The sequence below is a fragment of the Schistocerca piceifrons genome, chromosome 3 (genome assembly GCF_021461385.2).
Source record: "Schistocerca piceifrons isolate TAMUIC-IGC-003096 chromosome 3, iqSchPice1.1, whole genome shotgun sequence".
NCBI classification, from domain to species: domain Eukaryota; kingdom Metazoa; phylum Arthropoda; class Insecta; order Orthoptera; family Acrididae; genus Schistocerca; species Schistocerca piceifrons.
The window spans coordinates 864,125,466-864,152,435 of NC_060140.1; the positions used below are offsets into that span (position 1 = coordinate 864,125,466).

The window sequence follows — 26,970 nt, forward strand, 5'->3', positions numbered from 1 at the left end:
TTTAGTATAAATGTTATTTTGTATACATTAGTCTGATCATCTTTCCAAGCATTAGGGAGATTACTCGCAGTTCCACTATTTAGTGTTTCAGATTCATGGATCCCTCCACAGTCTGTTTCACATGGAGAGAATTCACTTTCCAACATCAACGTGTACAACAAAATAACAATAAGATCACTTGGACTGATCTCATGTGAATCTTGATTGAGAGACAAAATGGTTCTTTCAAGAAATTCCAGTTCTGAATGTTGTTTTCTTATATCTTCTATTGATTTATCCATTGAGCCTGAAAGAAAAACTGCATGATAATCCTGTGAAACAATTAAGGGTGAACAATTTAAAATTATTTGTAGCGATACATTTAAAATTTAACTGCCATGCTGTCGTGAAACTCTATGTCGAGCAAAATACACATCCGTATTAAAAATATGAAACAAATAATTTCACATTATGCATTTTGGAATGACGATGAATAAATATTTTAGTAACAAGTGAGTCCATGGTTACAATTACAAAGTACATTACAGAAATGTACTTTGAGTAACCTTGGCCAAGATCAACACTTTAACTTCTCAGTTTTTTTTTTTGTCAATAATTACATATCCATTTCAATTGCGATTGCGCTTTGGCACGCCGCCAGTGCTTACACAACACTGACCTCGAGCGTAGATGATGTCACACAGTACTCATGTAATGCAAAAAATTGTTCTCACTCTGTGGCCCCCGTTTAGTGGAGCGTACCTCCATGATCAATAAATAATCAGATGTGCCAAAGTTCAAGTTACTGGAGATGTAATACATTATTATAGAAATTAATATCTTTATTCTCAATTAATTGTATATGTAATATTATTATATAAATAAAAATCATAAACAAATAAACTACTGATTATTTATTGATCATGGAGGTACGCTCCACTAAACGGGGGCCACAGAGTGAGAACAATTTTTTGCATTACATGAGTACTGTGTGACATCATCTACGCTCGAGGTCAGCGTTGCGTAAGCACTGGCGGCGTGCCAAAGCGCAATCGCGTACGCGCGTGGTCTAGAGATCCTACCACGCGCGTACGGGATTCGCCTCAGTCGAGTGATCGTGGGTTATATAAGTAAACACCAGTCAAAGCCGGCTTCAGTCGGCGTGCAGCAGCGCGTGCAGCAGCATCGGACAATTAATTGAGATGCCTCGTTATAGGAGAAGATATACACGGTCGCGTCTAACTGTTTACAAGGCCTTAGACAAAGTACATTACAGAAATGTACTTTGAGTAACCTTGGCCAAGATCAACACTTTAACTTCTCAGTTTTTTTTTTTTGTCAATAATTACATATCCATTTCAGCTGAACAGTGATTTGCAAAATCACAACAGTACAACCAAAAATAGTTTTAATGTACTTCAGAGTGGAGGTATGTACAGTGGAGTAAAGGAATTGAACAATCCCTCATTTAATATAAAGCAAAAAATTGAGAAACCTCATAAATTCAGAAAATAAAAAGAAATAAGAACAAACTACATAACCAACAGTTCCTACAAATTATCTCTTTATCTAAATTCAAGTACTGAAAATTTCTGTTACTTGCATAGGAATGTTCACAGTGAAATTTCACGAGAAATTGTACTGTACTGTAAACTACTCTGTTTGTACAAATGTAGGTATCCATTTTCTTTGAAATATACTCAGGAATTCATGTGAGATGTCTTTTTTGGAACCCTTGCTGGTTTGTTGAGATTAGCTAAAGCTATGCTAAGAATATACTCTAGGATTCTGCAACAGACACACGATGCAGATACTGGGATGCAATTTTGTACATCTGTTCTCTAATCATTTTTAAGAACAGGAGTATACTGAGGCCTTTTCGTGTAATGCATCAATCTACACTGCACAAGAGATCCTTGTTAAGTTGTTTCCCTATTAGTTATGTTACCTTCTCTTTTTTTGCAACGCACACATCTGCTACTGCAACATTCATATGGGCGACTGGTGGAGGTGTTGGAGACTGCTGAACACACGGGGAGTGCAACCAGGGCACACAATTTGCAGCATTGTTACTGGGGTTGATCAGACAAAGGCTTTGTCAATTCTGTGAAGGTCTTGGCTGAAGATTTCTAGACCTGCATTATCTTATGGGGATATGTAGGACTCCCCTTGGTAGGTCAGGGGTGCACTACACAAAGGAAGCAACTACTCAGAGTACTTGTGGAGTGCGCATGAGTGTTTTTTAGGCTAGGCACTAGTTTGAGGTGCTCTGATAAGCAATCACCAGTCGATATGCAGCAAGAGAAGTCAAACGGAGTTCAGAGTAAAGACAGTTCGACTGTGAGAATTTTATCAGTGAATTGTTGAAGTATATGTAATAAAGCTCCCAAATTTACTGCCCTCGAGGAAAGTTCTTGTGCTTGAATTACTCTTGGAATCCAGAGCTGGCTGAAACCTGAAGTGGAAAGTTCCAAGATATTTAGCGAGTCATAGAATGTATATTGGAAAGACAGGTTAGATCCTATTGGAGGAGAAGTGTTCATTGCATTTGACCGTACCGTCTCTATTGAAATTGAAGTTTAGTGTGACAGTCAAGGTCATCTGGTCGCGTAGAAATGGTGGAGGTGAAAAAAAGTTAACTGTTGGATGTTTTCACTGGCCACATGATTCGCTACATTTTTTTTTTTTTTTTTTTTTTTTTTAAATTGTCTTGAGCAGTTAACTTGGTATCTCACATGCAGTGTAAATATCTTAGACCCTGTAGCTAAAAATAGGCCAGACCTTATCGACAAAGTCAGTATCCTGCTAGACAGAGCAGATAGGCAGTTATTAGCATCTCATTTAGGTAGTGAATTGTCATCACTTAGTTCCAGTAAGATAGATATAGAGGACTATGGGCAAAGTTTAAGCAGACTGTAAATCATGGTCTGGAGAGTTATGTAAATAGTAAGTAGATAAAGGAAGCAGAAGCTGTTGCACTCTCGGTTCAAAGGGGAATGCACAAATGTCGACATGTGAAGTTTAGCACAGATTCGTGAATCTGTGAAAAGATCTATGCGTGAAGCATACAACAATTACCACCGTCACGCCTTAACAAAAGATCTGGCAGAGAACCTGAGAAAATCTTGGTCTTATGTAAAATTGCTGAGTGGGTCCAAGGCTACCAATCAGTCTCTTGTTAATCAGTCTGGTGTGGCAGTTGAAAAAAGCAAAATGAAAGGCCAAGTTCCGGGAGAATCGTACAAACATACCATCAGTTGACCATTGGACAGACTCCCATATGGACGACATAGTAATAAGCATACCTGGCATGGAGAAACAGCTGGAAGATTTTAAAGCAAATAAATCACCAGGTCTGGAAGAAATCCCAGTTCAATTTTCCAAAGAGTACCCTATGGCACTGGCCCCTTACCTAGGTTGCATTTATCATGAGTCTCTTGTCCAGCTCAGAGTCCCAAGTGACTGGATAAAAGAGCAGGTGACTCCAGTATACAAGAAGGGTAAAAGAATGAACCCGTACAATTACAGACCAATATCTCTAACTTCTGTCTCCTGCAGAATCCTTGAACATATTCTCAGTTCAAATATAATAAACTTTCTTGAGACTGAGTAGTTTATGTCCACGAATCAGCATGGTTTTAGAAAGCATCTCTCATGCAAAACTGAGCTTGTCCTTTTCTCACATGATATACTGAGAACTACGGATGAAGGACAATGGGAAGATTCCATATTTCTGGATTTCCAGAAAGCATTTGACATGGTGCCTCATTGTAGGCTGTTAATGAAGATACAAGCATATGGAATAAGTCAAAGATATGTGAGTGGCTCAAAGACTTCTTAAATAATAGAACTCAGCGTCTTGTCCTCGACGGCGAGTGTTCATCAGAGACAAGGGTATCGTTAGGAGCACCCCAGGGAAGTTTGACGGGACCACAGTTGTTCTCTATATGCATAAATGATTTGGCGGACAGTGTGGGCAGCAATCTGCAGTTGTTAGCTGATCATGATGTGGTTATGATAAGATGTTGAAGTTGATGAACTGTAGGAAGATTCAAGTCAACTTACACAAAATTTCCAGTTGGTGTGATGAATGGTAACTAGCCCTAAAAGTGGAGAAATGTAAGTTAATGCAGATAAGTAGAAAGATCAAACCTGTAATGTTCGGATACAGAATTATTAGTGTCCTGCTTGACACAGTTAAGTCATTTAAATATCTGGGCATAATGGTGCAAAGCGATATAAGGTGGAACAAGCATGTGAGAACTGTGGTAGAGAAGGCAATAGGTAGGCTTCGGCTTATTGGGAGAATTTTAGGAAAGAGTGGTTCACCTGTAAAGGAGACCACATATAGGATGCTGGTACGACGTATTCTTGAGTACACCTCAAGTGTCTGGGACCCATGCCAGGTCAGACTGAAGGAAGACATTGAGGTAATTCAGAAGCGAGCTGCTAGATTCGTTACCGGTAGGTTTGAACAACATGTAAGAGTTATGGAGATGCTACATGAACTCAAATAGGAATCCCTGGAGGGAAGGCGACGTTCTTTTCGAGAAACACTGTTGAGAAAATTTAGAGAACTGGCATTTGAAGCTGACTGCCGAACGATACTACAGCAGCCAAAATACATTGCGCATAAGGACCATAAAGATAAGATACGAGAACTCAAGGCTCATACGGAGGTATATAGACAGTTGTTTTATCCTCACTCTATCTGCAGTGGAACAGGAAAAGAAATGTCAAATAGTTGTACAAGGTACCCTCCGCCATGCACAGTACAGTTGCCTGTGGAGTATCTATGTAGATGTAGATTCTTCTAATATTGCAATCAAACCAAAATGGATCTTTGTTACCTCATATTATCTTTCTCACACATTTAAGAGCGAAGTTTATGATATGTTTAAGCTTCAATCACGACTCTTCTATTTTGTCATATTTTAATGAACTGTTCTCATTCCAACTCACATTTGAACATTCCACACTCACTTCAGCCATTAACACGGAACTTTTAGTTCCCTGACTGAGTTTTACTTTCACACATACATCTCATACTTCTGAGAGGCCATATGTCACTATAAATTTCTCATACTTGTCACGCAATGTTCAGTTCCTCAGTTGTTCTCTTTAGAACTTTTTGTTGCTTCAGTTGTGTCGTGTTATTGAGTGTGCATATGACTTTCTGTAGCTGCTTTATTGCGATTATTGAGATGATACTTTTTGATTTAGAAACAAAAAAGTGCAAAACATTTTCAAATTTAAAAAAATGCATGTTATCATGGAAACAGACATAGTAATTCACAGGGCAATGCTAATAACTGTAACCACACACCAAGTTCTTCAATGAAAAAAGTGAAAAGCAATTTCAGTACTTTATAATCTACAGAAAACAGAGGAAATGTGATTTGTAATATAGATTTAATGTTTAAGGAAGTAAAAAGATGTCTTTGTTGTGTGTATGATGGACAAGTGCAATTACACACTGTTTTCTTAGGCTTCAGCTATAAAGTAAAAATCACATGTGAAAAGCGTAGAAGCAATAGAGCTTTCCAAAACAGCACAATGATTGTAGATAAGAAATGGGTGTATGAGATCAACAAACAAAATGTTAACACTTTAGAGGTGCTTAGGATAAGGTTTATCAAGCATCAGGATATTTTGATTTTTGAGTTGTTGTGGTTTTATTTTTCGTAGTTGAAGATGTTGGTTTTTTTGGTATCAGTAGTTGTGGTTGACCTATATGGGTCTAGGGAAATGTCCAATTCCAATTTTTGTAGTTTTAACTGTAGGTATTGGTGTTTGGTATTGTCAGCTGTGGCTGATCTATATAGATAAGGGAAATGTTCCTTTACAATTTTCGTAGTTTTAATTGTAGGTGTTGGTGTTTTGGTATTGTCAGCTGTGGCTGACCTATACAGGTCAAGTGAATTGTTTGATTCCTGTAGACTTTTGTTGGTTTTGCGGAATGTTGTAATTTTGTTGGGTTTTTTTTCTCATCATTTTGTGTGTTTTGGGATAGCGGTTCAATTTTTTTTTACTGTTATATTTAGCTTGCCTCACCCTAACACCCCCCCCCCCCTCCCCAATTTCCGCAGTTTTTCTGTTAGTTTGATTGTATTTTTGGAGGGATATGTTATTGATTTATTTATATGTATTTTCATGTTTGTTGCCATGTGTATGTACTGACATAATAGGCACCATATTAGAGCTGCTTAGAATAGGCATTCCCTCCCAGGGGACATCGCCTTATCGTAGGCACCTTCAGTGCTGGGCGGGAGTGTTTGCGCGCTCTGACAAAGTCCAGAGCTGTGCCGGCAGTAGTGTAGCTACTGGCAGGGCCACACAAGCCAGATTGGTCTCGATGGAGGGGTCAGACAAAGTGTGTCACACAACGTAGCGCAGGGGTGGGGGGTCTCTATAGGCGTAGGGCAGCCAACCCTCCTAGATGAGTAACCCTAAAAAAAATCCAGGTCCTCACAAGTTGGGGGTTGGGCGTGTGGCTAACAACTCCACCCCAGAAAAAAGTGCTGCTGCAGATACTATACACGTGCCTCAGAACGGAAAGGATTGCCTGTTGCTGACCCTGCAAGAAACACAGTTAAAGTGAAGGAACACGGATATTCAGATAGCTACATGGAATATGAGGACACTCAAGAGGCCTGGAAAGCTACAAGAAACTGGGAATGAACTAGATAAGTATCAAGTGAAAATAGCAGCAATACAAGAAACTGGATGGAAAGGGCAAGGAATGATAGCATTGGAGGAACATTTAATGATGTACAATGGTGGAGATACAGGATTTTATGGCACTGGTTTCCTTCTACTTAGGTCTATGAAGGCTAATGTAATTGGTTTTATGCCAATAAGTGACGAAATGTGTTCTCTAAGGATAAGGGCAAAATTTTTTAACGTTACAACAGTGAATGTCTATGCCCCTATGGAGGAGGCAGATGAAGAAGCAAAGGATATATTTTATGCCAAATTGGAAGAAGAAATTGGTAAAATTCAAAAGCACGATGTGAAAATAATACTTGGAGACCTAAATGCAAAAATAGGGAAAGAAGAGATATATAGAAGTATAATATGAAAGGAAAGCCTACACAATGACAGTAATGATAATGGGCTCAGACTGATTGACTTCGCCAGTGAGAAGAACATGATAATAAAAAGCACCTATCACCCAAGGAAAGATATTAAGAAACGTACATGGGTATCACATGATGAAAACACAAGAAACCAAATAGATCACGTACTCATAGACAAAAGGCATGCAACAGATATTATGGAAGTTAGCAGCTGCAGAGGTTCAGATGGAGACACAGGGCACTACTTAGTACGAATTAGATATAGGCAGAAGATAGATTTGATAAGAAACCAAAAGAATAATGTTGTTGTTTTGTTGTTGTGGTCTTCAGTCCTGAGACTGGTTTGATGCAGCTCTCCATGCTACTCTATCCTGTGCAAGCTTTTTCATCTCCCAGTACCTACTGCAACCTACATCCTTCTGAATCTGCTTAGTGTATTCATCTCTTGGTCTCCCTCTACGATTTTTACCCTCCACGCTGCCCTCCAATGCTAAATTGGTGATCCCTTGATGCCTCAGAACATGTCCTACCAACCGATCCCTTCTTCTGGTCAAGTTGTGCCACAAACTTCTCTTCTCCCCAATCCTATTCAATACTTCCTCATTAGTTATGTGATCTACCCATCTAATCTTCAGCATTCTTCTGTAGCACCATATTTCGAAAGCTTCTATTCTCTTCTTGTCCAAACTATTTATCGTCCATGTTTCACTTCCATACATGGCTACACTCCATACGAATACTTTCAGAAATGACTTCCTGACACTTAAATCAATACTGGATGTTAACAAATTTCTCTTCTTCAGAAACGCTTTCCTTGCCATTGCCAGCCTACATTTTATATCCTCTCTACTTCGACCATCATCAGTTATTTTGCTCCCCAAATAGCAAAACTCCTTTACTACTTTAAGTGCCTCATTTCCTAATCTAATTCCCTCAGCATCACCCGACTTAATTAGACTACATTCCATAATATAAGAATGAAACACAATATACACAGACCCCAAATGAATGAAACACAGGAAGAATATAGGAAGAAACTAGAAGAGATACTGGAAGCAAGGAGAAACACAGGGAATGAAGATAATGTGGTAACTAAATGGGAGTCGTTGAAAGCTGCCATTAGTGAGGCTGCAGAAGAGATACTGAGGAGAGAACAAAGCAAAAGGGTGGTCAAGTGGTTCACCGTGGAATGCTTAACGGTAATACACGAGAGAAATGAAACGAGACAGAGAATGTTGCAAAGGTTAGCAGCAGAAGAATACAGAGAAAAGAGGTAAAAGAGCGGATAAGCTTCGTAGGGTAAAGAAAAGGCAGCATGAAAGGAGAAGGATAGAGCAGCTGGACGAAATTGAAGACAATACAGAGATCAGAAGGTTCTATGAAAGAACAAGAGATTTGAAGAAATGTTTCCAACTGCGAGCAGTTTTCTATAAGCATAAGGATGGAAATCTAATTGGAGATAAAAGTAAAGTCCTAGAAAGGTGGCAAAAGTATTTTACCGAACTGTTTGATGGGAAAGAAGGGGATAAAGAAGAAGGAACTGTGATTGAGAATGAAAGGGAACAGGACTCAGAATTGGAATCAGAGTTAGATGTAGAGGATCGGAAAGAGGAAGTAGTACCAGAGCTAGAGGAAGTGAAGAATGCTATCAAGAGCCTAAAAAATAATAAAGCAGCAGGAGAAGATTGCATAGAGGCCGAATTATTAAAATATGGGGGGAAGAAAATGGAGGAGGCAGTCCATGAATTGATAAAGGAAATATGGATAAAGGAGGTAATGCCTAAGAATTGGAACATGTGAATTATCTGTCCATTACATAAAAAAGGCGACAAGTCAGAATGCAGCAATTATCGTGGAATCACTCTCTTGGATGTAACATATAAGATATTTAGTAAAATTTTAGCACCCAGACTAGAAGGGATGATAGAAGGGATATTGGGGGACTATCAGGCTGGATTTAGGAGGAACAGATCCACAGTGGATAAGATATTTTTATTAAGACAAGTGCTAGAGAAATTTTATGAGTATGACAAGCAACTACATCAATTGTACATTCATTTTAAGCAAGCGTACAACAGCCTACACAGGAAGAAAATTATACAGATCACGAAAGAATTTAGAATCTGACTAAAACTGGTCAGTTTAACAGAAATGACAATGAAAGCAACAGTGTGTAAAGTAAGAACAGAGCAAGAACTGTCTGGTGAATTCCAAGTACGGACAGGGCTACGACAGGGAGATGTGATCTCTACAATGCTATTTAATTGAGTTTTAGAAAAGGTGATGCAGCAAATGCCGATAAACCCAGGAGGAACAATACTTAATCAGCAAGTTCAAGTGGTAGCATATGCGGATGACATAGCATTAATGGCAAGGAATGTAAGGGCACTAAAGGGGAACTACGATGCGTTAAAGGAAGCAGCAAGAGAAGTAGGTTTAGAAGTAAATGTAAATAAAACAAAGTATATGGTGATGGGGGAGCCCAATATAAACGGACAAAGGAATTCTGTGAAAGAGTGAAAACGTTTAAATATTCAGGTTCTGTAATAATGGAGGACAATAAAGTAGCAGTAGAAATTCAAGAAGGGATAGAGTGTTGAAATCGTTGCTATTTTGCCTTGCAGAATGTATTTAATTCCAGGAATGTTAGTAGGAATACAAAAATCAAAATATACACAACCATATTACGACCTATAGTAATATATGGATTAGAAGGCTGGGTATTGACATTAAAGGAGGAGAACTGGTTATTGAGATGCGAAAGAAAGATACTGAGAAGGATATTTGGAGCAGTGAGAGAGGAAGATGACTGGAAAGTAAGGACAAATGTAGAACTACAAACACTTTTTGGACATATGGATATTGTTGTTAAAATTAAGCAAGGAAGATTAAGATGGGCAGGACATGTACAGAGAAAGCCAAAAAATCAGAGTGTCAAGAAAGTTTTCATGGGAAAAGCTGACGGGAGAAGGTGGCTGCACGATATGGAAGAAGATCTAAAGGTGATGGGAATAAGAAATTGGAGAAGGGAGGCGATGGACAGAGAAGAATGGAGGCAGGTGATACAGGAGACCAAGGTTCTTCGAGGATTGTAGAGCCAACCAAGAAGAAGAAGAATAGGCATTTCCACCACATTGATAATGTCATGGGTCAAAGCAGATTTGATTAGTACTTGTTCCATAGATCATGAATACGACACTTCATAGTGATGTGGAACATGTCAGGTGGTTTCACACACTTCTGTAATCCCTTAAACTATTCAAACTTCAAAGCTGATTTTATGAGTCTGTATATTTATAAAATGGATTCCCCAATAAGTTTTTGTATTATGCATTAATCCTGTTAATTTTCAGATGATACACCAATTATAGCTATGAAACCAACTGAGAATAATCGCAAAATGTTTATTAAACCATGAAATTCAACATTACTGCAGGGTAAAATTTTAATTGTTAATTGTGGCATTTACAAAGCACTACACTATGTGATCAAAAATATCCGGACACCTGGCTGAAAATGACTTACAAGTTCATGGCGCCCTCCATCGGTAATGCTGGAATTCAATATGGTGTTGGCCCACCCTTGGCCTTGATGACAGCTTCCCCTTACACAGGTACATGTTCAATCAGGTGCTGGATGGTTTCTTGGGTAATGGCAGCCCATTCTTCCTGGAGTGCTGCACTGAGGAGAGGTATCGATGTTGGTCGGTGAGGCCTGGCATGAAGTCTGTGTTCCAAGACATCCCACAGGTGTGCTATGGATTCAGGTCAAGACTTTGTGCAGGACAGGCCATTACAGGGATGTTATTGTCATGTAACCACTCCACCACAGGCCATGCGTTATGAACATGTCCTTGATCATGTTGAAAGATGAAATCGCCATCCCCGAATTTCTCTTCAACAGGGGGAAGCAAGAAGGTGCTTAAAACATCTATGTAGGCCTATGCTGTGATAGTGCCACACAAAACAACAAGGGGTGGAAGCCCCTCCACGAAAAACACAACCACACCATAACACCACCGCCTCTGGATTTTACTGTTGGCACTACACATGCTGGCAGATGATATTCATCGGGTATTTGCCATATCCACACCCTGCTATCGGATTGCCACATTGTGTACCGTGATTCATCACTCCACACAGTGTTATTTTCCTGTTCAATCGTCTGATGTTTATGCTCCTTACAGCAAGTGAGGCATCATTTGGCATTTTCCGGCCTATTGTGTGGCTTATGAGCATACACTCAACCATGAAATCCAAGTTTTCTCACCTCCCACCTGACTGTCATGGTACTTGTTGTGGATCCTGATGCAGTTTGGAATTCCCGTGTGTTGGTCTGGATAGATGTCTGCCTATTACACATTATGACCCTCTTCAACTGTTGGCGGTCTCTGTCAGTCAACAGACAAGGTTGGCCTGTACACTTTTGTGCTGTAGGGTCAATCCAAATGAAGTGGTCCAATAAAAATTAAGTTGGTTGCTTGACCATTTTTAAATATTTTAATTTTTTTTATATGTGAGTACCCCATATTTGTGAAGTTCAAAACAGTTGTTAGAAAAATTTTACCTTTCACCTTTACGGAATGGCGGCCATTTTAGTTTGTAAACGTGTGACGATGTTTCAGTTTAGTGACGTTAGCGATTGTTTTTAGAAAAGAGTCCTCTACAACATTGTCTATTACACAAAATACCCTAAATTAAAAAATAACTGGTCAAAACGACCTCCACAGTTTGGTAACCAAATTTTCAAAAATCCACTTTTTAGACCCAAAAATAACAAACAAGGAGTAATTTATGAGAGTCTATTTTTTCCCTATAGTTAGATATCATACACTACTAGTCTCATATACAGCAAGAACACTTACAAATGTTTCCTTAATTCTTTATGAAGTTTTGAAATTTGAAAATTTTCATTTTTTGTAAAGTATGTGGTTAGTTATCTCAGGTAGGACTGAATAAAATGGCCCTGAGCACTATGGTGCTTAACATCTGAGGTCATCAGTCCCCTAGAACTTAGAACTACTTAAACCTAACAAACCAAAGGACATCACACACATCCATGCCTGAGGCAGGATTCGAACCTGCGACCGTAGAGGTCGCGCGGTTCCAGACTGAAGTGCCTAGAACCACTTGTCCACACTGGCCTGCGGGACTGAATATAAAAATATGATTTTTGCACAATTATTACACCTATATGATGGCAACATACTGTAAAAATTTCAACATTGATATCTGACTGTGAATGAAGATATGAATTTTTGAAAATGAGGAGATACTTCACATTATTCTACAACTGATCTTATGGCTGTAGCCTATTCATATGTGATATTGGTGGGATATAATCAATTATTATTGAAGTAAGGTACTGAATTATACACAAAAAGTGGAAGCATTACTGAAAGTAACATTTATATTATTTTGACGTAGGCTACTATAAAGAAATATTTTCAGTTAAAACATCCTTTGAGATGCGACTGTTCCTAAAACTGGTGGTGAATGTTAAGAACGCTTATTTCTTCAGACAGCTTCTTTGATATAGAATAAGATCTCTCAGTTGCTGTGGTAAGTTCAAGCACTGAAAGTTTCCTTAAAACATTTTTCATTGATATCCAAACTTTATCACTAGTAGATTTCTTGAATGATGTTCTTGGACCAGCATGGTAATAAAAATGCACAAAAACATCATTGTTCTCCAAACTTATTCTTTCAACCTCTGCAAGCCACCACTGTCCATCATTCACACATGCCGCAATGTCATTCAAAGTTAAAGACAGAGATGTGATTTTACTGACACAATGAACCCCATAAATTTCGGTTTCTCGTGTTACATAGCATCAAACTAAGTTTTCTGCAATGTCAAGGAATTTGTGAAAATGCCTTCTTCCGTTTATAGCTATACAGTTTTCAAACCTGGTTTGAGGTGTTGCTTTCATATGCAGAACCACTTCTTCTTTCTTGATCAGAAAATATGTAATGCCTTTAATATTATCCTTGCAAAAGACTTATATATCCTTTACTGTGAGCATCTGGTCTATAGTTGGCCTTTGTAGGCTGGCTTTATTTACTTCATGTTTTGTTGTACCTCCTACTCCATTACATGCATTTTTACCATGGCAATATGCAAAAAGTGCCATTCAGCCTCCAACCCAAAGTCTACTTTGTGGTTGCACAAATTTGAAAAATTCTTTTTGTTCTTATACTGGCTACCACATCCATCTGAAAAGTATATCAGCTTCTCAACCTAGGGAAAATTTTCTTTTATGTAATTTATTACATACTTTTGAAACACATGTACAGCCAAAGTGTTGTGCTCCAAGTAGTCGCTTAGAATGCAAATTGAAGAACTGTAAACTTCATCTTTCTCATTTTTAAAGTAGAGAATAAATGGATGCACTGTTGCCTGGTCATTGGCCCAGTAGTACTCTTGTATTGCATTCTCAATCACAAATGTAAAATTTTCCACAAAATCAGCTAGCACTTTGCATTCAGTTTCATGAAGTTGTGCTTTTTTGTCCTTTAAAAACTTACTTTGGATTTAGAAACATAGTGGTAACTTTTGAGTTTTTGTTAAGTTATCAATTAAAGATTCCAAGTACTCTTCCTGAGATTTAACCACTGTTATCATTTCTGCCCTGTCAGTTGTGACCCACTATTTGAAGGTAATACTGTCTGGCATTTCCTCATCATATTCGTGAAACAGTTCAATAACGTTTTCCTTACCAGGGCATTTATTACACAAACTCATCATGCAGTCATAACTGTTAGTGTCACATACCATTAAATCTAGTAACTGTTTGTAGTTACGATCACTGAGTTATGCATCCGCAATCATCAGTTTGACATTTTGACGATATAAACAAACACATACGGAGTGTGTCCCTGAGGATCCAGCCAAAATACACCACTTCGGGCAGAGGTCACAAAATTTGGACCTTCCAATTTTGCATTCAGGATGAGAATTTTTGAAAGTTACATAAAGTTCATTTAAATTTGACAGCATTGGTCATTTCTGCTTTGTTATTTTAACTCCATTTATAACAACTCTTTTGCTATCTTTGCAACCTGGGCACATTCTACTATTTTCATCATCTTCAAAAAAACTGATGGATCTTTTTAATTGTTTTGGTTGTAATAGCCAAGAAACTAGCAAATGTTTGAATGATGGATTTAATGAAAGCAGATAAGTATTAAACCTGTAAATATTAGAAGTTTAAATTTAATTCATGTACATAATTTTACTGTTTACTGACTGAGGACCATTAAAATTAATGAAACTCAAGTTATTCTAATTACATTTTTGTAATGTGTTTGTCTGACATATTCCAGACCCAGGATGAATTCCTCTTTTATGGGTCTATGGAATGAATACTTAATCTAATATAATCTAAAATCTAATCTTCACTTATACCTACTCCTTTCTTCTTTCCTAAAACTGGAAGAATGCCTTTCTCATTCACTAATTTTCGGGTTAGTTTAACCAAACAATGAATTCATGAACTATTTTTTCTCTTGACCATGAGTCAGGGAGCAAACTTAAAATTTTAACTTTTTCCTCTTTAGATGTCATTAAACATTTAATTTTAATTTCTCTATTAAGCTCAGATATTCAGTGTCAGATGATGCTGGTGGTAGGTTTCCTTCTTCTTTAGAAATAATGTTGGTACAGTATCTGTATTATTGAAGCAGGATTTCCAAGTCTTTTCTAATTTTGTCTGAAAAATGTTGAACCTTATTTTCAATAGCTGCTTTTCTTTTTCTGTTACTTAATTTTATTATTTTCGATGCAGGAGATACGTCTAACTTAGAACAAGCAAAATCCAATATGCTAACAGCTTCCTCAGTAGGAATATAGATGTCATTAACAAGGTTACGTGATTCTGGCTCTGGATTTTCACAACAAATATTTTTGAGCAACAATTTGGGCACAGAGAATTTCCAGGAATCACATTACGTTTCACTTGGGAAGCTGTTTCACTCTCACATAACAAGGAAAAATGTTCAAGTTTTATTTCCCTCAAACCTTTCGTAATAGGCTTTTCATGAACTTTAAGTAGATCACAGCACATTCTTCCAAAAATGTGATTGTACTTCAGAATATATTTCTTCTCATGATACTCACACACTGATGTTACAGAAGAACTTACTCGGAATTTAAACAAAATTTGTCGAACTTCATCAAAGTCATTGACATTTTTCAAGTTTTTTGAAACTGAACCGTAAACTGTTTTGTGACACACTTCACATGCTATCCGTCCAACAGAGCACTGTTCATCCATTTTATTGCATTCCAGTTAATCTCTCAAAATTAATTCCAAATTACACACAGAACAAAGCACTTAACACAGCCTACACTCTCGATGAGGTATGTACATCCACTTTAACAGAGGTTTCAGAACATACTGACTACAACAATGCCACACCCAGCAATAATGTATTTCTTTATTGACAATAAACCTAAACGTACATGGGTATTTTTATTACCATAGAACAAAAGCAAAAGCTCCTATTGTTTAATATTGCATTATTAAAAATAAATAAACTGGATGAATATTGGGTGATGGTGTTAACTAAATATGTCACAATTAAAATTTATTACAAGAAACAATAAACCACTTAAATAGGCAACAGCCCTAAGATCAGTTGTAGAGTAATGTGAATTATATCCTCAGTTTCAAAAATTCATATCTTTGTTCACAGTCAGATATCAATGTTGAAATTTTTACAGTACATTGCTATCATATAGGTGTACAAACTGTGCAAAAATCACATTTTGATATTCAGTCCCACCTGATAAAAAATTAAGAAAACATTTGTAAGTGTTCTTGCTCTATATGAGGCTAGTAGTGTATGTTATCTAACTATAGGAAAAAAATAGACACTCATAAATCACGCCTTGTTTGTTATTTTTGGGCCTAAAAAGTGGATTTTTGAGAATTTGGATACCCAACTTTGGAGGACATTTTGAGCGGTTATTTCTGAATTTAGGGTATTTCGTGTAATAGACAATGTTGTAGAGGACACTTTTAGAAAAGCAATCATGTCAATTGCAATGTTTTAACTTAAACCAGTGCAGAGATATCCAAATTTTCGCTAATGTCTCCAGACTGAAAAATCGTCGCGGGCCTACAAATAAAAATGGCCACCATCCAGTAAAGGTGCAAGATAAATTATTTAAAAAAAAACTGTTTTGAACTTCCCAAATATAGGGCAATCACATACAAAAAAATTAAAATATTTAAAAATGGTCAAGCAACCATCACTGGACCACTTCATATGGATTGACCCTGTACATGTCCCTTCACGTTTCCATTTCACTATCATATCAGGAACAGTGGAATTAGGGATGTTTACGAGTGTGGAAATCTCATGTACAGACATATCGCATAAGTGACACACAATCCCTGACCACATTCAAAGTCTGCGAGTTCTGTGGAGTGCTCCATTCTGCTCTCTCACAATGTCTAATGACTACTGAGATCGCTGATACGGAGTACCTGGCAGCACAATGCAACTAATGTGAAAAACATATGAATTTGGGGGTGTTGAGATACTTTTCATCACATAGTGTATGTATGTAAAATAAGGGAAAGGCAACCACTCGTCTACATTGGACAAAACAGCACTCACACTAGCTTTGAGCACTAGTTCTTATCCTAACAATAGAACACACACTCACCACACAACCACACTGGTACCAAAACAGAGGCTCCTGTGGCTACGCAAGACTTTCCATCATCACAGGAGTGCGCGTTTGGGTATCTGTGTGGTTCTGTGTCTGAATGTGTGTGTTATTGCTATAAACGATCTAGAGCAACTTAGTTATTTATTCAATTATGTGCGCTCCCCAATACCGATACGTATATTTTTTTCACAGAATAAACTCTTGTAATTGCCTCAAATTATATTTTTTGAAGAACAAAAATTAGACGGTACCTAACTTCATTGTGCTATAACTCTATCTGCCCCTTATGCATTCCTTAATTTAGAACAGTACTAGAATACCACACAATCACAAACAGGAGTATTACTTATGAAGAATATTACAATAGTTCTCCCTTCTAAATAATTTCTGTAACCGATATGCATACAACTATACGTAATCCACTAGCTACTACAGTCAATGTATGTCAGACGGTGCACAGTAAATCATGCCTTCCATTCAATTCTAGTATAACCGTCATGGCCATTATGTGACATGTATGTGGAATGAACAAATAATTTTTTCCGATTTGTTTCAGAAAGCCCCATCACAATTTTGAGATTAAGTCATACAATAGCTCAATTTTTATTATACCATTTCACACTTAATGTGGCTGTGATTTTCTTGCACTGAATAAAAAAATTCTATGAAAAACAACATAGTTCACATCTGAATATTCCTGTATCTTATGGTAACATAGCCCATGTCGATAGCTGCAGAGTGAGGGAGTAAAGGATGTTTCATTATTATGTGCTGACAGGTCATGAGCAGATTCCTTGTGACAAATAGAGGGAAACATTCGCACAGTATGGTGTAAAGTGATTTTCGAATGGATGTGTAATTTAATGATAAATTAGAAGCAGATTGTGATAAAGCGAAGAAATTTGGGAAACTCAAACGTACTCGGGATACATAACCGTAAAGCAAAGGGTTACAAGGGCTAAAGCACTTGACGCATTAAACATCGAATCGCTTCCTGAATTTGATTAGAATATGTAGCCCTCAAGTTGAAGCAAGTGTACATTATGTGTTACGAGGGAGCGTGGTGAAAGAAATTTTAAAATTTGTCACTCATAATATTTTGGGCGGAAAGGAAATACGTGGTTACGGATTGAGTTCAGCTTTCCAGCCCACTCTGCCGTTTCTCGGTTAAAAAAGAGATTTGGAGATTTTTTCCGTGAAAAATATCAATTTCTAATACATTGCGATCAACAGCTTCCTACAAAAAGAGGCTGGTATAGTGTTACACATACACAAATGATCCTTATAAATTTATGTGAATTAATCGAGAGTGCCCATGAAATGTGCAATTCTGGGCGTAATACGAGAAATTGAAAACACAAAAAAAACCTATGGAACTGGTAGATGATCTAGTCCAAGTTAGTCGTCCAGTGTGGATTTAACTGGAAAGACCTTTAAATTTGCAAATAATACTTGGTTCTAATTTTTGACATTTAGAAACAAATTAACTCTCAGCTACTCTTGAATTAATGTAAACCGTTTTAACGTAATGACAACAGAAAGCAAAGAAACTAACTCATTAATACAACATTCCGCCAGACATACAGAACAAACCGGTCGGCACATCATTTATCCATTTGACAAATTGTTTCTCTCACTTAACCCATCCATCAAATATTCATATTCGCAACTCACCATTCGCCTACGATAATATTTAATGTTGTCTGGAGTGTGACTTCCTTTCTGCTCGTTTTTGTTTGGTGCATTCATTAATCACATTGTAAGTATACAAAATGATGACTAAACTGTCATTGTCATAATTTCGGAGAATTTTATTTCATCTGTCACAAAACTCCAGTGCATGAAACATAAATACTGCATAAACACACAAAGACGGAAAAGAATATATTTTGCTGTCACATGTCAACTAAATAAACAAACGTGAAATACATATCGAACGAGAACTTGATCGACTTGTATGTATCGATATTCTGGAGGAAGCGATAGAGAGAGCGTATAGCCACTGTCTAACATAACAGTCGCGACACTTAGCCTCGATTTTGTTGCCCTTAGCGCCAGCAGTGCTCCAAGCGGCCGGTAGGTTGAACTGTGAGTTCGGCGCGATCGTCAAAGCGAATAGTGATTGTTTATTTTGATTTATACAATGATTTTTACCATCGGGAGCGTTTGTAGCGCAATAAATTGCAGCAGCAATAGGAAGAAGACACCACAGCTGTCTTTTTTAGGTTTCCTAAGGATCCTGAGAGGTATGTACCATCATGTTACTAAACTGTATCGTCAGGATTCATTTACAAATGTATGTGTATAAATCATGAATGTTTCGTTTTAGGAGCAAAAAAATGGCTAGTTAATAGCAGACGAGAAGACCTTATGAAGAAAGACCCAGTTTATCTGTTTAATAATATTAGGTTTTGTTCGCTACATTTCGAACAAAACCAGGTCATGAACGCAGACAATAACAAACTCGTGTGGAATGCAGTATCCCCACTGTTTGACCTCAACTGACGATAAAGAAGAAACTGCCACAAAGATTCGACAGTCAATCTAAAGCTGTAAAACAGTCCTATGACACAGAAGCAGCTAGTTCAACTCTCCATTTATTAGTGCCAGATTCGTGAGAATCATCAACACAAGACCTGCTTTGACGATGAAATGGCTAGATTAAGTGCAGCTGTTCGTGTCTTACTAAAGCGTGTGAAGTGTCAGAATGTTCAGATCGCTAGACTTCGAGCGAAACTATTATGGGACAAGGAAAGTGCTACAGACAGATTGTTTGAAAATTATTCAAATATTTGGTTTTTCGTGAAATGTAATGTAATCAGCTCAGGTTTTCAGCATATTTATCCCACTATTTGTCAGTTGCTTGTCCCACTTGGAATAATATAAAGATGAAGGTCGTGGAAACAAGTGACAATGACAAACACAGTAGGCCTACATAACGATAAACGAGCTGTCCATCGCTTTTGCATGTAGAGGTACACGTCTGTGCTTCTTACATGTGAATCTGTGTGTTTATATTCTTTTGATATCAACGTGGTAAGCTGCAATTCTGTCCAATGTCACAAGTGTTTCTTCACGAATGTGTTGTAGCTTGCCACTCAATTCATGGTTTTTGTCCATACTTGCGCTTATTTTAGAAGCAATTTTAGAAACATATATGCCTTCTGATACTACACAAACTAACTCGAATAATTCGGAAATTACGTAGGAAATGGATGCAAACAAACATTATGCTTACGACGCGTCTGACGTTCACCTTACCTGCCACTCTGAGCGGTAGTGTCGCTCCATCTGTCAAACGGCAACAACTTTTACAGCAGTGAGTGTCGCGACTGTTATGTTAGACTGTGGTATAGCGATTACTTTATTTTATTCATTTCTTGTTCCTTGGATCTGTTCCTTGGAACTACATTACTCGGATATAGAACATGTCACATGTAACAACTACTTGCTGTATAGTTATCAAATATGACGAAGAAGAGAAATCGATGGCGTATACTGGGGATAAAGTAATAAATGATCTACACATCTTAGCAAACTATGTAAACGAGCATTTTTTAAGTATTGCAGAGAAGTTACAGCAAAAATTCCGGCAAGCAAATATAACACCTGTAAAAACTGTTGCACTAAATACAATGATGTTACTTCCAACCACAGAGAATGAAGTCAGTAAAACAATTCAAAAATTAAGAAATAAAAAGTCAGTAGGCTTACATGAAGTACCAATGTGTGTACCGAAACAATGCACCGGGATTATACAAGGCCCCTTAATAAATATAATAAATGAATCCATCACATCAGGGACATTTCCAGAGGAGTTAAAACGGGCAAGACTTGTACCTTTGCTTAAAAAAGGTAATGCAGAAGACATAGAAATTTACCGTCCGATTTCTGTGTTGTCAGCAATCTCAAAAATAATAGAAGCAATTATGACAGACAGAATAATAAATCATACGAATCAATACAATCTGTTAAGCGAATCACAGTTTGGTTTCCAAAGTGGCAAAAATACGGAGTCAGCCATAGTAGAATTTACAAAAGCTGTACTTGATGCTCTTGATAAAGATGAGTGTGTCACAGGCACATTTTTTGGATATTTCTAAGGCAGTTGATACAGTCTATCACAAGATTCTATTAAATAAATTAGAAGCATTAGGAATAAGAGAAGTAGCTAACGACTGGTTTAGATCTTACCTAACAGATAGGGTAGAAACAGTAGAGATAACACACACTTCAAATAGATCTAAACATTTGGTAAAACACTAATCAGTACCAAAATACATTAATATAGGGGTTCCGCAAGATAGCATATTAGGACCAATACTGTTCCTGATATACATCAATGTCTTTCCCAGTAGTGTTACTCATGGTGAAAAAATCCTCTTCGCTGATGACAGCAATATTATAGTCACTGAGAAAACAAAAGAGCTCCTTGCCGAGAAAGCATACGAAACTCACAAGGAAGTTTATGATTGGTCAATAAGTAACAAAGTGACATTGGACATAAAGAAAATTAATGCCATGAATTTCAGTTTGAAGAGGAAAAATGGCAACGTTAAATTAAATGTAGATGGCACCTCTCTAGACTGTGTAACAAATGCAAAATTCCTAGGAATGAATATTGATTCTCAGTTGAAATGGGCCGGCTGGAGTAGCCATGCAGTTCTAGGCGCTACAATCTGGAACCGAGCGACTGTTACGGTCGCAGGTTCGAATCCTGCCTCGGCGTGGATGTGTGTGATGTCCTTAGGTTAGTTAGGTTTAAGTAGTTCTAAGTTCTAGGCGACTGATGACCTTAGAAAATAAGTCACATAGTGCTCAGAGCCATTTGAACCATTTTCAGTTGAAATGGTGTGAACACACAGAGGTACTTGCAAACAGAATGTCATCAGCATGTTATGCCCTTAGAATACTATCATCAGTGTGTAACATGCAGTCTCTTATAGTTACATATTATTCATATGCACACTCAATTCTTATGTATGGAATTCTTTTTTGGGGAACAAATGCACAAAATATAAATACAATTTTCAAACTCCAGAAAAGAGCCATAAGAATAATAACGAAAAATACTAGTCGAGCTCATTGTAAAGATCTGTTCAGAACACTGGGGATTTTAACTTCTCCATGTGAATACCTTTACCAGTCAGTTGTACATATAAAAAATAACAATGGTAATTACTGCATAAACAGCTCTGTCCATGACCATGCAACAAGAGATAGACTCAACTTACATCTGCCAAGAAAAAATAAAACTCAAAACAGCATTTTCTACCAAGGCATAAAACTGTACAATAAATTACCAAAAGAGATTAAAGAAATTGCAAAAATACACTTATTTAAAAAGGCAGCTAAAAAGTGCCTGTTTTGCAATACATTTTATACATCGAAGGATTACTTAGCTAAAACAGAGTAGGGGTTTGATAAAAAATGTTATACAAATAAATAATAACATCCCCACTTTATGCTTTTTTCCCTTCTGTTTTTCCTTTCTAGAAATACTTACCCCTGAGCTATGCATAGCACAAGACTAACACCTCTTCCTCTTTCTGAGCTCAACATCTCACTCATTGTGGAGGGATGCTGACTCAGTTTTCCAGGATAACAAAAGGGATGTTGCGGTACAGGAAATGGCCCAGAGACCACCAGTGTGTGTGTGTGTGTGTGTGTGTGTGTAGTGAGTGAAGTGTTATGAAGCAATGTGTGTATAGTGTGTGCAGTGACTGATAGTGAGATATGAGTGCACAATGTGGCATTACATTATTTAATAAGTTATTTGTAAAAAAGTATTGTATACCAGGAGTAAATATAATTATTGTCTCTAACTAAAAGTCTGTAAATATATGTGTATACGAATTAGCTTATTTTAAATTGATCTAAATACTTTGACATGTCCTATATCCTTGTAAAAAGAGATCTGCAGATGAATAAAGCTACTACTACTACTATTACAAAGTTTTGTTTGTCCTACAGGAGAACATACTTGAGAGATGCTGAAAAACTAGAACAAATGGACTCTTAAAAATAGACGCCAACTTTCCAGCGAAATCCAAATTGCAAAATAAGAAATGTGATCGCGCATGTTTTGTTGACACAAATGATAAGCAGTGCGTGCATCCCGATGACCTACTGAGTTGTTGTTTCCATTTTATACACAATATTTTTTTCCACTTCAGGTGCTGAGAGATTTCCTGTTACGTCTGCTAGCTGCTCGGCTACAAACAGCATCGTGAGACAACAACAGTTCACATTCTAGTTGGAATCCAGGCAGCAAGTACACAGAAGCAAGTGGCAGACTTTGGCTTATTGGTAGAATACTGGGGAAATGCAATGAGTGTACAAAGGAGATTGCTTACAAGTCATCCGTGCAACTCATTCTAGAATAAAGCTCAAATGTACGAGACCCACACCAACCAGGACTAACAGGAGATATTAAACATATACAGAGAAGGGCAATACAGGATTGTTTGATGCAAGGGAGAGTGTCACAGAGATGCTGAAGAAATTCAACTGGCAGACTGTTAAAGATAGATGTAAACTATCCTGAGAAAGCCTTCATACGTAGTTTCAAGATCGAGCTTTAAATTATGACTCCCCGGATATATAGCAACCCCCTACATATTGCTCAGATACGGATCTTGGCGATAAAATTAGATTAATTACGGCATGCACAGAGGCATTAAAACAATTATGCTTCCCACACTCCACACGTAAATGGAACGGGAACAAACCCTAAAAACTTATACAGTCGGACATACATTCTGCCATTTACTTTGCAGAGGTTTACAGAGTGTGAGGTAGATGTGATCAGTTGGATTAGTCATCAGAATATTCAGCGTATAACGGAAAAAACAATTCGGCAGAATACCTGGAAACAAAACGTTAAAAAAAGAAATAACTGAACGCTTGTTGTGTTGGTTGGTTACAGCAAACTGCAGATTCAAAGGAGAGTATTTTTTTTAAAGAAAAAAGCAATGTAATACCAATATGCAAGAAAGGCGACAAATGAGCCATATAAGTACAGACCAGTCTCTTTAATACCTGGTTTTTCAAACATTCTGGAGATGATTATGTGTAGTAGGTTGATCACATTCCTAGAGAAATATAATGTTCTGGTTCCCGTACAGCTTGGTTTCCAAAAAGCAAACTCTACAGAAAAACATAACAGAATATGTTATAGATGCGTTAGACAAAATAAACCTGGTATCTGCTACGTTTCTTGATTTGTGTAAAGCTTTTCACATAACCATCCAAGCGGCATCAAGTGAAAACCTTATAGCTGTGGCTTATGTGGAAACGCAACGCAATGGATAAAACGACACGGTGGTAACAGCAAGCAGTTTGTGATTGTAGAATCAGGAGGCATATATCAAATCAGTGGTTTTAAGCACTATATACCTCAAGCATCTGTACTTAGAACACTTATTTCAACCTCTTTATAAGCAATATGGAGGTCACTGAGAAGGATATAAAAATACTGTACACTGGTTACATGATATAAGTAAATGTAAAAAAAATCAGGAAATATTGTTATTTCAACAGATGACATGATACAGCTGCTCAGACAGAATCAAGAAAAGAATGATCACATAGAAATATTCATAAACGAAGCAAGAGAGGAAGAAGTGACCTCTCGAAGTTTTTTCTGAAATATTTTTGACAATAAGCTTCAATATAGACAATAACTGCTATAAGTTAAGCACTGTAATATTTATCATGAAATGGCTTGCAAATTATGCTAACAAGAAACTTCTGTGTACAGTGTACCATTCTCTTTTTGAATTATATGATTACTTATAGTATGGAATTCTTGTTTGGAGAAACTCTAAAAGCGATAATACCAAAGAAGTTTTATACTGCGAAAATATCCTGGCAAGGCACAGTGAGTATCCCCATCTTTTCGAATAATTCCCTGTAGGTATGTTACGCTTTTCTCTTAGCTGTTAGACACAGCCATATGAATAGAAACTGTACTGTGTTCTGTCTCTAACTATATGCGTACTCTCCAGCTGAACCTGCTGTCGATATTTAGATCCAAGAATCAGGAAGATTCTACCATTGATATTTCTTTATCTTTTCATTTTGTGGTCACATTATCTTGTAATTTCCTTTATTGTGCAACATTGTATAGATATATTCTTGTTGACACTGGGAGAGAGACTGTTTGATTCAAATTAGTCCAGAATCTTTACAAAAGTAGTGGTGCTAGGGCTGTTCAGAATGTTGTTGGGGGAACCTATCAGTTAGAAAGATAGTGTCATCAGTAAATAGCGCTATAGCGTTAAGTGTGTGTTGTCGCTTGTACAGATAAGCAGATTATTATTTTATAAAAATGTGGAAAAGTTAGTGCCAGAGGGTGCTGGTGTTGTGTTTAGAAACACCATGTGTTCCCATTGTTTAAATACAATTAAAGCCACATTTCCATGACATAACATGTTGCGGTTCATACTGTCGAACAGTGTAGAGAGGTGACAAAATATTTCCACTAGTGTCATGCTACTGCTGAGGGACTCTAAACTTTATTTACAAATGAGAACACAGTCACTTCAGTTGCAATGACTTTTTGAAATTCAAATAGGTTTCTGTTGAGCATACAGCCATAAGATATTCCATAAATCTATTGTACATGAGCTTTTCAAAAAACTTAGAAATGTTCATCATTGGTGTAACTGGACAAAATTTGAAGACGTTTGTTTTATTACTTCTCTTGTAAAGTGATTTTATGAGAGTGTATTTCAGTTCAAAATGGTTCAAATGGCTCTGAGCACTATGGGATTAACTTCTGAGGTCATCAATCCCCTAGAACGTGGAACTACTTAAACCTAACTAACCAAAGGACATCACATAAATCCATGCCCGAGGCAGGATTGGAACCTGCGGCCGTAGTGCTCACGCAGTTCCAGACTGTGGAGCCTAGAAGCGCTCGCCCACCCCATCTGGCTGTATTTCAGTTGCTTGATTCATTGAATATATGATACTTGATTTATGAATGTACAGTAGTGCTTCAGAACTTTGTTAGATAAATTGTCCACATCAGTGGGCTTTCGATTTTTAATTTTTCTAATACATTTTTCTAATTCGTTTAAACTTATTAGGATTACACAAATCTGGTTAATTGTGTTGTCTATAGCTGTTGCTGGAGACAAATCGCCTTAGTAACAAATTCCTTACAACCAATCGAACAGCTGCTGTAGTAAAACAATTACTGCAAATGTGAAGAATAGATGATACTGCCGCTGCCTTTCTGCGATTAAAGTACATTTCTCTTTTGTCCATTGCGCCTACCAATCTCGCTTTTTATTATTTTCGAAAAAGTTTTTACTTCATTCTTTGAGCTGTCCGTTTCAGACTTTACGAACATACTGTTTTTAATCATACTGTTTAGCATATTAATGTGTTCCAGATAGTTTAACTTATCCATATGGTCTCTTTTTTTGTTGGATTTTCTGATTATTGTCGATTGTAAACATTTAATGAAATAATTTTTAAAGTTCACTTTGGAAAAACTGCTTCAAATGGGGCAAGAAATGGACTTAGGGAAACGTTAAATTTATTGTTCATACCTTTCACTTGATACACTGAATCTCATTCAATATGAGTTCCCTGTAAGGTCCCACTCTTACACATCAGTATCTAACATGTTAATCAAAATAGTATATACATAGATATGTATAATTTCATGCCGCTGTTGGTACTTTTCAATAAATGAAGGCAAAACACACAAGGCATGATAAAACTGATTTTATTCTATTGCACATAAATGGACCTTGCCTGAAAGTTACCAACATCATATTATCCAAAAGGGAGGTCGACAGCACATCGAAAGATAAAGATTCCACAATTCACCTCATCTCATTGACATTTATGCATCAAACTACATACCCCTTGATACAACTGCTAGTGTACTTCACACCTTCTAGTATGATGCGGTATGGTGGGCATGTAGTCAACACATGGCTCTCCAGGCCGTTTTACCGACTTTCCAGACCACGGAGCTGATACGTCTCAATCAAGCAGCGCCTCAGTTGGCAACATGACACTGAATCCACCCCATACTTGTTAGCCCACCAGGAAAAGTCCTTGGGGCAGCACTGAAAATCAGACCCAGGTCCTCTGCATGACAGCTATCTATGCTGGTTGCTCAGCTACAGAGATGACTCACACGCAAAATATTAGCATGAATAACTGTTAATTAATGACTCTCATAACTTCTTGTATAAAGCCTTTGCCA

At 37.3% G+C, this 26,970-nt stretch overlaps 1 protein-coding gene across 1 annotated transcript in view; it reads right to left on the bottom strand.

Moving 5' to 3' along the window:
- LOC124787916 (WASH complex subunit 5) overlaps window positions 1–18,388 on the bottom strand; it is a 198,557-nt gene extending 180,169 nt beyond the window's left edge. Inside the window, 1 exon segment of the mRNA XM_047254903.1 lies at window positions 18,295–18,388. The gene's annotated coding sequence lies outside the window, so the exon portion shown is untranslated.
- Window positions 18,389–26,970: the final 8,582 nt, after the last annotated feature.